The 14,010-nt window shown below is 35.2% G+C and overlaps 1 pseudogene; it reads left to right on the top strand.

Moving 5' to 3' along the window:
- Positions 1-4,687: 4,687 nt before the first annotated feature.
- On the top strand, positions 4,688-5,086 carry LOC119665640 (annotated as a pseudogene).
- Positions 5,087-14,010: the final 8,924 nt, after the last annotated feature.

Below are 14,010 nucleotides of genomic sequence, written 5' to 3'. Positions count from 1 at the left end.
TTTCCTGAGGTGGGAATCTGAACAGCACGCCCACTAGCAGTGCCAACCGCCTTGCTAGTAGATGGACGTGCGTCTAGTTCCTCTTCCACAGGAATAGTCACCGTTGGGCAACTGTCCGTAAGGGATGTTGCCGGAGTCGAGGATGACTGGGTGGTTTTGTCATCCTTAACCACCTTTGAAGCTTTATCCATGGGTTGAGAAAGAGCGGGGGTGGTACCCTTAAGCATCAGTCTCAGGTGACCGAACCGGTATGCAATCCTACCTTTTAGTTCGGACAGCGACCTCATGGATTCGTCATCAATGACGAAAACAAGATGCAGCATCTGATCCTGCGTCAGTCTGCGTATCACTTTCCACCGTTTGGTGGAGAATTTGTTTTGAGAACCAATGGTAGCCAAAACTTTTTCGTTTGACAAAGTCAAACTTTGGGGAAAATAGCCACGAACTACATGAGTTCGTGGGAAATCCTTTTCCTCAACCACGTTAATGGCGAGCCCGCATTTGGCCCCTATGTGACCAGAAAATCGCTTGACCCACTCTGCGGTTTTGGCATCACTGCAGATGATAAGTAGCCACCCCGTTCTGGGCAAACACCCTTCGAACTCCGGCTGCATATTTTCACATTGGTGCTCTATGGCAACATCAATAATCGCCTCCTGGAGACGTGTTATTTGCTCTGTAGAGAGCGAAGTGCCAGCTGGATCAGCCGACGTGAAGCCTAAACGTACGCCTTTAACAGCTAGGCTGTACGATGGCTTGGCAAGTCCCACATGGCCTACCTTAGGTTTTTTAACGGTGGTCAAACCGGGAGATTGTTCCTCCGATCTGCCCCGCTTAATCGCAGTCGAAGACTGCGTGGCGATTTTTAGAGCTTCTGCTCTGCTAAGACCTGATGCCATAGCCGCCTTGAACCTTCTTTTCTCACTTCTTTTGAGGTGAGTGAATTTAGGAGACTCCAAAGTGAGGTTACCAACTTTGGAGCCAACGACAGTTAGACCGGACTTCTGAGAGACCACACTGTCGTTGTCGGACTCGCAAGAATCAGCAGCTTCGGAATTTGAAGACAATACTTCAATTATTTCCTGCCGCCTATCTTGAGGTCGCGACGAAGATTGACCTGGTACGATCACCGTTTCCGCGAGCGGAGAAAAAGACGGTGGCCCATCCGGATCCATCTTGATGCACACAGTAGCGCTGTCAAGATGGGTGGTGGCTTCCAGCCCAGTGGCCGGCACGTACACGGGTGAGTGTTCCGTAAAGGAATCATTTGGAGATGCCGTTAGAGTGACATCAAGCTCATCAATGTTATTTGAATTTTTATCCATGAAAAATTAGTTTAATATTCGGGAAGAGAGGTCACCCACGACATAGCCCGTTTATCGTGGGAAGTCTAATTTAAACTGGAGGTCGACAGGTATCCAGAGTTCGCATATTAAGGACCAACTATCCATGGCCATTCATCCCTCGGCATATGCTGTTCCACCTTGGATTTGAGTTTTAATTTAAGACGCTTTTGCTTGCGTCCGCCCGATTACAATTAGCCAGCATCCATAGTTGAGACATGACCATACTATGGATCTGTTTCTAGCCGCCCCCACGTAGAGGATGTAATCACACTACCGACAGTATACAACAGTTACGGCACATACACAAAGTACGTGTTTATCCCCCTGTGTATCTGACGGCGGACGGCCTAATACATTTGGTATGTCCGACAGAATTGCGTCTTGCTTAGCACCCACCCTCTTTAAAAGGTTGACAGATAACGGTGAGTGTGTTGTTATGAATAAAAGAAAAGTAGTAAAGGAAATATTTGTTTAACTAACACTAACAAAAATGTATCATAACCACTACAGCAATATTGCAAAGAATCCTGCTTCAGTTGTCATGGCCTAAATGCTTAAATAATGATTTCGTGAAAGTGGCAAACAAATATTTTAAAACAAAACATCTAACTAATTTATTTTAAACTGAAACACTTTCTTTCAGTATGTTGATTGGCATTTGTTATGATTGGTAAACAATAAATACTGACCCAGAAAGTTGAACTTTGCGAAACTCCAGTTAAATGAGCTATACTCATGTTTTGTAAAAAATTGTAATCGCACTTTTAATATATTTCGCTGTGTAGATTTAATTAGGTTACGTTGGAATGGTGGCTTCGTACACGAAATCCATTTGTGTTAAAAAAAAATTGCCTTATATGGATGTGCTTAGATAATAAAGTCTTGTAATACGTTTATTAAAAAATTGTTAATAAGTTCAGAATTTTTGTTGAAATTAAATGTTAGTTTTGGTTTACATATTAATTTTTTCCAAAAATTCACAAAAATGCTTGGCTATGCACTTGGTACCGTTCATCTTTCACATTTTATTCTGTGTTGTACATTATAGTCTGGCAGTGCATCTATTTAACTAATGTTTTACCAAAGAATCTGTAGTACAAAGAAGTGCCACGCTCATACAAACGAAATACCCACTTTATTTTGCTGGTGAATTTATAATAAATCCACCCAACCTCATGCAACAATGTTCGATCGAGTCAGAACTGGTATGATGTTCAGTTCAAACCTATATTTGAGTCAAGTAAGGATGACAAAAGCCCGACTGCATACATATTCAATCATACATGCAACCCTCTGTATTACATTATAAGCATGTTTGTATATTTGTTCGCTATAAAATGTTCAAGCGATCAAACAGCATTTCAGTGTTTGCTATTGGTATGAATTGTGGTGTAAAAACACTTACAAATTTATTTATGTCTCAAATCTGATTTTTTCCATTCTATGAAGGTTTATTCTTAAATGTTGTCCAAGCGCAATGTTTCCGAAGCAATATCGTAATCACCAATTTTAACATTTCAATCCGGTGTATATAGCATTTATGCGTTTCCTCAAACCTGGAAGCATTATTAGTGGTTTTAATGACTTCTACACATTTTTTCATTACAATTTTTCATATATTTTTAATATTTTTATTTTCTTTAAAAATCCTAAAAATTGTAACAGACTTCACAAAACACGTCTTATTTACAATAATATTTTTTAAAATAATTACAAAAAGTCACCAAAAACTCAAACTATTAAGAAGTAGTTCCTTTTAAGGTAAAATATATGCACAAATGTGCAATAAAAACATACATATTTATATACTGAAGACTTAATGTCTCCAATATCACATTTGTACATACATAATGGTTTTTGTAGTGCATCATTTTTTGCAATAAAAAAATAATATATTTTATTACTCTTTACTCCTATGATATGGGCCTTTCCAGTACAAGAAAATAAAGCAACAAAGTATATGGAAAATTTATTTGAAGGATTTTTTTACCATTCACTTCGTTACTAATCCATGTATATTAATTAAATAAACAAATAAAAACAAGAAAGGCAAAAGAAACAGGCGTATAAAAACAATTGTGGGTTGCAATGAGTTTGAACTGAACATCATACCAGTTGTGACTCGATCGAACATTGTTGCATGAGGTTGGATGGATTTATTATAAATCCACCAGTAAAATAAAGTGGGTATTTCGTTTGTATGTGCGTGGCACTTCTCTAGATTCTTTGATTTTACCATAGGGACTATACTTTTGGTGTGAATATTTTTGAATATTTTTGCATTTATGTGCAGTGTGATCTTATTTCCTGTGTGGGAATTTAGATATTCTCTATTCTCGTACTAACCTAATATATTTTGTGGTATGATTAACAATTAAAAATTTTTGAATTGTTTGATAGTGTAATCTATGTAGCGGATAGTATCTTTAAATCAGTTATGCTGCTTCATTCCTGTTACGACACTGTACAATTTGGTATGTGACCAATTTGGAGATATTCTTAATTGTATCATAAATTTATTTGCGTTTTAGAAGTTAGAACTTTTCAAAGACATTAATAAGTTTTTTGACTCAAAATTTTGTATGGATACTTTCGTTTAAATTCTATAATTAATTTTTATTTAAAATAAGCAGTTAATTTAATATGTAACTAACAACACTAATTTCTAATTCCCAATATAATAATTTACTTTTTTCATTGTTTTAGGCAGCCAAATTAACAAAATATGCAAAGTATCAAAAAGTATGTGATACGATATTTGGTATATTTTTACATATTAAACTTGGTACCGCAAACAGGTAAGCAAAACTACTACATATCTAATGTCAACGGTCATTTAAGGACTTCAGTCGGCCGATTCTATTAATCACTATCGATAAAGCTCTAATCTCTACGCTTAAATTCTTAAATAAGCGCTTCGTTTATTTTAGGAGAATTAGCAATCATGCGATTTTTATCCGGCAATATGAATAGTGCCAAAAAGCATTAAAATGTCAATATAAAAACAAGAATTGTAAGCAAATATTAGTTGCAATTATAATTTAAATTTGAAATTTAGAATCTGTATCAAAAAAAAATTTAACCACTGCAAAATTTAAATGAAAATTAAATTAAAACAATATTGGTATATTGATTAATCAAATAATGGACTGTTATTATTATTATTATTATTATCCAGATATTACGAGGGCTGCTGTATATATTTCTGGCCTATGCAACATTAAGTGTTGCCAGGTGCAATCTGACATTTCCATGGGAAAGGTTGACATTTTTTAGCATAACATCACTCAGAACGTGTTGTCATTTAATTGTGAAAAGTTTTATTTACAGAGACTTGAAAAATGGAATTAATACATGAACATTTTCGTGCTATCATTTTTCATAACTTTCGACGTGGATTATCACGACAAGAGTGCATTGATGAACTTAAATCTTTGTATGACGATGAAGCACCATCCTATAGCACCGTGAAAAACTGGTTTAATGAATTCAATCGTAGCCGACGTTAGCTCAACGACGAATTCCGTGAAGGTCGTCCAAAAACGGCCGATAAGCCAGAGAACATTGATGCCGTGCGTGAACTGATAATGCAAGATCGTCATGTGACATACCGTGAGATAGAGGCATCTTTGGGCATTTCGCCCACCAGCACACATTCGATATTGCATGAACACCTGGCAGTAAAAAAGGTTTGTTCTTGTTGTATCCCGCATAATTTGACAATCGCTCAAAAAAAGGCTCGATTGGTGCAAAGAAATGTTGAAAAAATACGTTCGCGGTGCTTCAAACGACGTTTATAAGATCATCACAGGTGACGAATCATGAATCTATGCATATGAAACAAAACAACAATCGACCGTGTGGGTCTTCGAAGACGAGCCAAATCCAACGAAAGTTGTTCGTGGAAGAAGCACTTCGAAGGAAACAGTCGCCTGTTTCTTCGGCAAAACTTGAGCAACGAAGGACGGTCACTTCTGAGTGGTACACCACAATTTGTGTGCCTGAAGGGTTCGGAGAAATTTGAAAAACGAACAAGAGAAGACGAATCATTGTTCACCATGACAACGCGAGCTGTCACACATTGGCTCAAACCAGCGCCTTTTTGACCGGCCAAAACGTCGAATTGATGGGTCTTCTTTTTTGACTTCTTTTTATTCCCGCACATCAAGAAAAAAATGCGTGGTCAACGATTTTCGTCGCCAGAAGCTGCTGTCGAAGCTTTCAAAAACCATGTTTTGGAGGTGTCTCAATTGAAGTGGAAAAAGTGCTTCAACAATTGTTTTGATCGCATGCAAAATTGTATAAATCAGGCTGGAGAATACTTTGAAAAACAATAAAACAATTTTTGATGATAAATATTAGCATTTTTATTATTAGGCCAGAAATATATATATCAGCCCTCGTATTAAATAACTAATAATTGAATAATATCGAGGGCAATGTGTAACAATCATACATTTTGTTCACTGTCTCACAATTCAATTTGTATTTAAAAGGCGGGCAAAATGTTGTAAGGATGGAAATTTTGCACAAATTTCCAACCTACATACTATGACTTGAATGTTGGATATTTCTATAAATGAATTTATTAAATATAATTATCATTTAGAAAATTGGAAAACAACTATAAATACCTTTGCACTACCACTTTACACACGTCACTTTGAGTAATTTAAACAAAAAGGAAACGTAGTTTATATAAATAATTTTATTAAATTAATTATTAAAACTCCGATATTACTTATTAATTAATTTTACTTATTTTAACAAATTATATTCAATCCAATTTAAAAAAACGCGCACATGTAAAAAGTAAAATATAAACAAACATTTGCAAACGTCAAAAACGTCAGAATGCAATTCGCTGCAAAAAGATGCACAAGGAAGCTTTTGTGCAAAAGTGTTAAAGTGCATTAAGTTCAACTAAGATCAACTGAAAGCTTTGTTACTTTACACAAAAAGTGCAAGAGGATGCGTATAAAAGACGGCGCAATTTTCTAAGAATTTAGTGTGTCTTGTATGATCACTCGGTGGCATTGTATGTCAACATATAAAAATAAATAAATATAAAAAAATTGTCTGACACAGTGGCGGTTTTAAGCCTAGTGTATAATCTATTTAAAATATATATATAATTGTTTAGCGCATGGGCGGTTTTAAGTCCAGGCGCGGAGACACTTTATATATATATTCAATATAACAAGACATATATACATTCACTAACCCCGTTTCGTCCACTAGGTACTCATCGAACAGAATAATCACCGAAATTATACTAAGGTACAACCACGAAACTGGATCAGCCACCACTGTGAACTCTACAGGGACAGCTTCCAAATACAGCTGGTCACAAGGAAACATCTCAAGTCATATCTAATTAAATTTAACCAATCTCTTTGAAATACGACTGAGAAAATACATTTAGAATTTGCATGCGTTTAAAATCTCAAGTTATTGAAATACGATTGAAGAAATAATAATCTATATAAAGCTATCTTATATAAATCATTGAAAATTGCACAAATAGTTAATCTCCAGGTTTATATTGTTACGTTTAATTGAATTCTTTTCTTTATTACATATTATTTTAATGAATTATTAATATTTTAAATAAATTAGTATTTAAAAAATTAAACGCATTACTTTTATTTTGAGAAGTCCTGTCTCCGCGAATATAAATTTATTGTAGCGACCCCCTGGAAAAGACTGAGGATACCCCAGCATAAATTATAACGAAACGGGAAAATTCGTGTCGTTACAATTGGCGCCCGAGCAGGGACAGACAGACTTCTCAAAACTAAATCAAAGTAATATCCACGTTACCATGGCACAAGCTAACATGATCAAAAGATAAAATCTAAATACTTTCATCCGTAGTCCAATTTAAGCCAGTTCAACAGAGAAACATACAAGACGTTCGCATAAGCAGCACATCATGGACTTATCTTATGCACAAACCGTGGAGCGGATACGAAAATGGTCTGTAAAGTACAATGGAGGAGTAGATCCAATAGATTTTGTGGAAAGCATAGAAGAGTTAGCAGAACTTGACGTCAACGTGAATCTAGTTCCCAGGATGATGCCTGTACTGCTTGAAGACAAAGCACTGATGTGGTACCGGAACAACAATAAACAGTGGAACCTCTGGTCAAGCTTCATGACAGACTTTCTAAAATTTTTTCTTTCATCTAGATATTTCAAAAGATTAGAAGACGAGGTGCGAGCACGAGTTCAGAAGGAACAAGAAAATTTTAAAGATTATGTACTGGAAATCAAATATCTTATGCGACACACAGGCATGAACCAAGATTCGCAATTGGAGCGAATATACCGAAATATGCGTACAGAGTACCAAATGTACATCAAACGTCGAGACTTTTCGAGCTTAACAGAATTAGCAATACTAGCTGATGACTTCGAAGAACTTCGCGCAGAACAGGATAAAATGAGTCGACGCGGTGTTCGACAGGAAGTGATAGTTGGTCGCATAGAAGTTGAATATCCACAAACGATGTTATTGGAAAATACAGTAAGACGCGTACCTACTATGCCGATACAAGATAAACTTATTCCCAGTTCAAATTCCGAGTCACCTATTCTCAACCAGCAGAGAAGTAATCAGCACCGCAACCAGCCGACAGCTAAGCAAGTAACGGCACGAATCATACAAGATCAAGATATATTTCAAAATCGAATGTACCAAGTATCAACTCAGCAGAATATCCAACATGTCATGCCAGTTAAAGGAAATCTGAAACCATTCAATCGGAACCAAGTCACAGAAGTTCAACAAATGGTCCAAGTCCAACTATGCGAACCTAAGCAAAGATCACAAATCATAAGGCCCATCAGAGAAAATTCACAGACGCAAGAAATACAACGACAAGGAGACTCAAAACTTACCAAGAAGAATCCCGAAGTATTTAAACCAGCACAAGTTACACCAGATCAGGAAATATTTCAAAGTCAAACGAAGCAAATATCAGTACACCAAACACTGCAACGTGCCACGCCTTTCAAAGAAAACCTAAAATCGTTCAATCAGAATCAGGTCAAAGTAGGTAAACTTCCAAATGAAGTTCAAATTCAAACGTGTGGACCACAACAAGATTCAAAACCCATCCAGGAAAATCCGAAAATATCTAGACAACAGCGAGTCACATCAAACCGTGAAATGTTACCAGTCGAAATACAGGAACTACAAAGCCAGTTAAAACCAAGATTTATCAAAGAAAATCCCGAAGTATCTGAACAACAGCGAGTCAACCCAATTCAGCAAATATTACAAGCTCAAACACAGAAAGTACAACGACAGAAAGAACCAATCGTAATCAAAGCGCAAAAATACAAGATTCAACGGCACAGAGATCCAAGTCCTGGCAAGGAAAATTCACAGGTAGCTAATCAACCAAGAAAAATCAGTCCAACGAGGAATCACCATATAACACAAGTTAAAAGTCAAGATACACAAGGATACGTAGAACAACAGCAAGTTCAAGATATTGAAACACAACAAGGTCAACGAAAGGTTACAGTAATCGAAGATCATACCAGACGAGTTCGATTGACTCAAGAAACCCCAAGTCCGACACATTCATTGGAACAAGTTTCAATTAATCACGATAGTCAACGAAAGCAACAGCCACAAGGAGAAAAAGATGGTCCAAAAGATAAGCTAGACAATCCTCTGATACAAGTACAGGAACTAAGTCTAGGAATTCCGAAACCATCGAGCACCCAAAACCTACAGCAGCCGACGCATAACTTAGGTGTACACCAGCAGAAGGATTTGATATTGTTAGTACACACCAAGACAAATTCTTCAAAGTATTCAAGAGTCCAAAGAAACGGCACATGCAGACAGGTAGTGCCTCGTGGCAGGTTCATTTTCCTCGAAGAAGGAGGGAAATGTAAGGATGGAAATTTTGCACAAATTTCCAACCTACATACTATGACTTGAATGTTAGATATTTCTATAAATGAATTTATTAAATATAATTATCATTTAGAAAATTGGAAAACAACTATAAATACCTTTGCACTACCACTTTACACACGTCACTTTGAGTAATTTAAACAAAAAGGAAACGTAGTTTATATAAATAATTTTATTAAATTAATTATTAAAACTCCGATATTACTTATTAATTAATTTTACTTATTTTAACAAATTATATTCAATCCAATTTAAAAAAACGCGCACATGTAAAAAGTAAAATATAAACAAACATTTGCAAACGTCAAAAACGTCAGAATGCAATTCGCTGCAAAAAGATGCACAAGGAAGCTTTTGTGCAAAAGTGTTAAAGTGCATTAAGTTCAACTAAGATCAACTGAAAGCTTTGTTACTTTACACAAAAAGTGCAAGAGGATGCGTATAAAAGACGGCGCAATTTTCTAAGAATTTAGTGTGTCTTGTATGATCACTCGGTGGCATTGTATGTCAACATATAAAAAGAAATAAATATAAAAAAATTGTCTGACACAGTGGCGGTTTTAAGCCTAGTGTATAATCTATTTAAAATATATATATAATTGTTTAGTGCATGGGCGGTTTTAAGTCCAGGCGCGGAGACACTTTATATATATATTCAATATAACAAGACATATCTATATTCACTAACCCCGTTTCGTCCAGTAGGTACTCATCGAGCAGGATAATCACCGAAATCATACTAAGGTACAACCACGAAACCGGATCAGCCACCACTGAGAACTCTACAGGGACAGCTTACAAATACAGCTGGTCACAAGGAAACATCTCAAGACATATCTGATTAAATTTAACCAACCTCTTTGAAATACGACTAAGGAAATACATTCAAAAGTTACATGCGTTTAAAATCTCAAGTTATTGAAATACGATTGAAGGAATAATAATCTACATAAAGCTATCTTATATAACTCGTTGAAAATTGTACAAATCGTTAATCTCAAGGTTTTATCTAGCTATGTTTAATTAAAGAAATAATAATCTATATAAAGCTATCTTATATAAATCGTTGAAAATTGTACAAATAGTTAATCTCCAGGTTTATCTTGTTACGTTTAATTGAATTCTTTTCTTTATTACATATTATTTTAATGAATTATTAATATTTTAAATAAATCAGTATTTAAAAAATTAAACGCATTACTTTTATTTTGAGAAGTCCTGTCTCCGCGAATATAAATTTATTGTAGCGACCCCCTGGAAAAGACTGAGGATACCCCAGCATAAATTATAACGAAACGGGAAAATCCGTGTCGTTACAAATAGAAGCACCCTTTAGGCAACCTGAATTTGTTGATACGTAGAATCATTTCAATCTTTACTGTTTCAGCACTAAGCTTTGTGTTATATGTGCGTCGTGTTTACTGCGGGCGTTCATCGCCCAGAAAAATAATTACGTAGGCTCTTAGAATTTCTGAGAGCGTTCTTTCAAGTGCACTGTAAACAGCTTCTTTTTAGTCAAGTGGAATGTCTTCTCTTGGAGCGTCGCATGGTAATAGGAACATGTTGAACTTCTTTGCATGAAAGCGTACTACTATTATTCTTTCGGACACAGCTTTCCAGCATAAGATTAAGTGGTTGATATTTTTTCTAATGTAAACTGCAACGCCTCGTGTATGAGGGTCCCGTTTGTCGAGCATACCGGAATACGTATGTGCACCTCTCTTTTGCTTTATAAATTCCCCTGTGCCATTCCGTCTGGCTTCGTTTATGCCAATTACGTCCTTTTTAAACCTACCCTATTCAGCGGCTAACGTAGCAATTTTTCCTGCTTGAAACAGGGTTCGCACATTCTATTAGGCAAAACTAGTCATTTTTACATTTCTTTAGTAGATATCGTTTTGATCAGGCCGATTTCATTTTATGAATACTTGAATCTGATGTTTTTCAGCAGCCACGATTGATTAACCCATACCCGCCAAAATCGGTTGTGAAGCTGCTACCTCTCAAAAAATTGTTTTGTTGTGATGAAATGAATGTAAATATTTGTAGGATTAACGAGTGCATTAAATTAGGTGACAATATAAGTGCAACAAAAACACTTCTTAAAAGAGAAATAGAGAAGGCAAGTTTGCTTTTCCTAGTGGAAACTGTTTCAAATATTGTCCTAATGCAGGTATTATAATTAAAATTTTTGACGTGAAATCGCCCAACAGCCGGTACTGTGGCAAGAAGAGTCCTATTGTACAAATTTTACTATTGATTACACAAAGCCCTTTAAAACTTTGTGAACAAAGTCCAGATCTAAATATAGAGAAGAGCTCTTAATCTGTTTCGGCGACAGAAGTTTTATAAGAAATAAATTTTTTCTGTGCGTTGTTAAAGCTAGACAGTTACAAAAAATATGCATAGTAGTTTTCTCATATTTGAGAAATTTATTATTTAATAAGAATTATTTATTTAATCATTTTATTCTTTAAGCTAAATTTAGATTTGTTATTCAATAGCCAATACAATTGTCTTTGTTGTTCTTTAATTTGTAACTGCTTTTTCACAATATGATGATTCCATGTTAGTTTAAAATCAAAATGCATACTATGTAAGATATTTTGCTGATTCAGTTACCGGAATGGATTTGTTGTTAAGGATGACAGGTATCGAATCATATTTTGTTTTTGTTGTAAATATAACCTGTGAAATTTTGTTTTCGTTGATTTTTATTTCCCAATTGTCAAACCATTTTTTAGTGGTATTAATTGTTTGTTGCATTTTGGATGTTGCTTCTACGATGCTTGTATGTGAGGTAAGCAGTGCTGTGTTATCTGCGAACGCCGTTAGCATTGAGTTTTTACTGTCTCGTTCAGAAATATCTGAAGTATAGAGTAGGTACAGTAGGGGGCCCAATACACTTCTTGGGGGATACCTGCTTGGACTTTTCTAATTATAGAATACTCGTTTTTGTATCTAACACAGAAATATTGTTCAATAACATAACTTTTAATGAGTTCGTAAAAGTTAAGAGGTAACATTCTTTTTATCTTGTGTAAAAGTGTTTTGTGCTTTTTCAACATCGAGAAATACACCAACACAAAAGCGACCCTCATCTAAGTCTGTTAAGATTTTGTTCACCACTCTATGGATTTGCTGTATTGTTGAATGATTGCACCGAAATCCAAACTGGTGGTATTGGTTCTAGTCGAACGTAGATGATTTTTTCAAGAACTTTAGAAAGTTTAGACAATAAACTAATGGATCTATAAGAAATCGGTTAAGTAGCATTTTTCCCAGGTTTAGATATAGGGTTATGATTCTTCACTTTAGAAAAATATTTCAACCTCATTGCAGCGTTACAAATATTTTTAATAAATTTAATAGCATATTTTGGTAGCTCCTTAAGAATTTTAGTTGTTACCAAATCATAACCTGGCGCTTTTCCATTGGTTTTATCGTTTTTGATTAATTTTATTAATTCCACAATAGTTACAAGTCTATCGTGTTGTTGATATCTGATGTAAAATGGTTTTCTGCTTTTGGTAGTAGCTGTTTTTTTTTTGCTAGTTGTGTTAGTAAAAAAATTTTTCAAAGTTATTGGCCAGAAGATTCGCCTTATCACTATTTGATCTAGCCGATGTTCCATTTTCTTTTCTTAGTGGAGGTTTGTGCATGATTTCATGTATTAGCTTTCTTTGAATTTTGTTAAGGATCCTTTTGTCTTGACTTGACCTAGTTGTTTGTCATTTTTACGGAGTTACGATACGATCTGATATTTTATTTGGATCAGTAGGCCAGTATGATGGGCAACCAGTATTATGTATTGGCAGTTATTGCTTTTTATTGATTCTAGAAGCCTTTTTCCTTTCGTATTAGTTATTCGAGAACTACTTTTTACATGCTTCCCAGCATATGAATCCTGGACCCAAAATATTGATATGGTTATGGGGCCAACACTATCATTGATTTCTAATAATGTGGCCTGTATATGATCAGTTTAATAATGTTCGAGTTCTGTGCACTTAATTTTGCTTTTTATAATTGTTGAGCCGCCATGGCCAGTTCCATCAGGGTGGTTCGTAGTGTAAAAAGTATATCCTTGAAAATCAGTGCTACATCAATTTCGTTTTCATTCAAGAATTGTCTTAATTCAAGAGAGTGTTGGTGTAGACTATTAGCATTCCATTCGATTATTTTGAGCTCATCTTAAATCATGGTGCGATATTAATTTTTGTTAAGAGCTGGGTTATGACATTCATCATGTTATTTATATGTTGTATAAAATGGTTAAACATTTCTTTAAATTCATTCATTTCTGAATTTGTTGTATTTGATTCAGTATTATTAGCTACTGGGAGGTGACTCGAGGCAGAGATATTGGCAGTCTCAGCGTGTCATTTTTTTATTAATCGTAAATATGTGCATTGATTTTCAGGAAGGTTTGATTTCTTTTGTCTAAAAGGAGGAAAACCTTTTACTAGCAGAGCTTTGTATATTTCGCAGCCTTAATAGCCTGCTGTATGATTTCCTTTGCATAAGGCATATTTTAGGCCATTTTCTTATAGGACAGTTAACAGCTCTATGTTTGGCTGCACATTTAACGCAAACAGGATTTCTTGTGCAGTAATGACAATTGGTGCATTGGGATATGATTCTCTTAGGATAAGGAAGAACAAAAATAATTTTTGTATGGGGAAGATCTGTAATATTATAAATGTCTTTATTGTTAAAATTTCTTTT

This window comes from Teleopsis dalmanni, chromosome 1 (genome assembly GCF_002237135.1).
Source record: "Teleopsis dalmanni isolate 2A chromosome 1, ASM223713v2, whole genome shotgun sequence".
NCBI lineage: Eukaryota > Metazoa > Arthropoda > Insecta > Diptera > Diopsidae > Teleopsis > Teleopsis dalmanni.
Note: the sequence above shows the minus strand (reverse complement) of the source record. Positions and strands in the feature narration are given on the sequence as shown.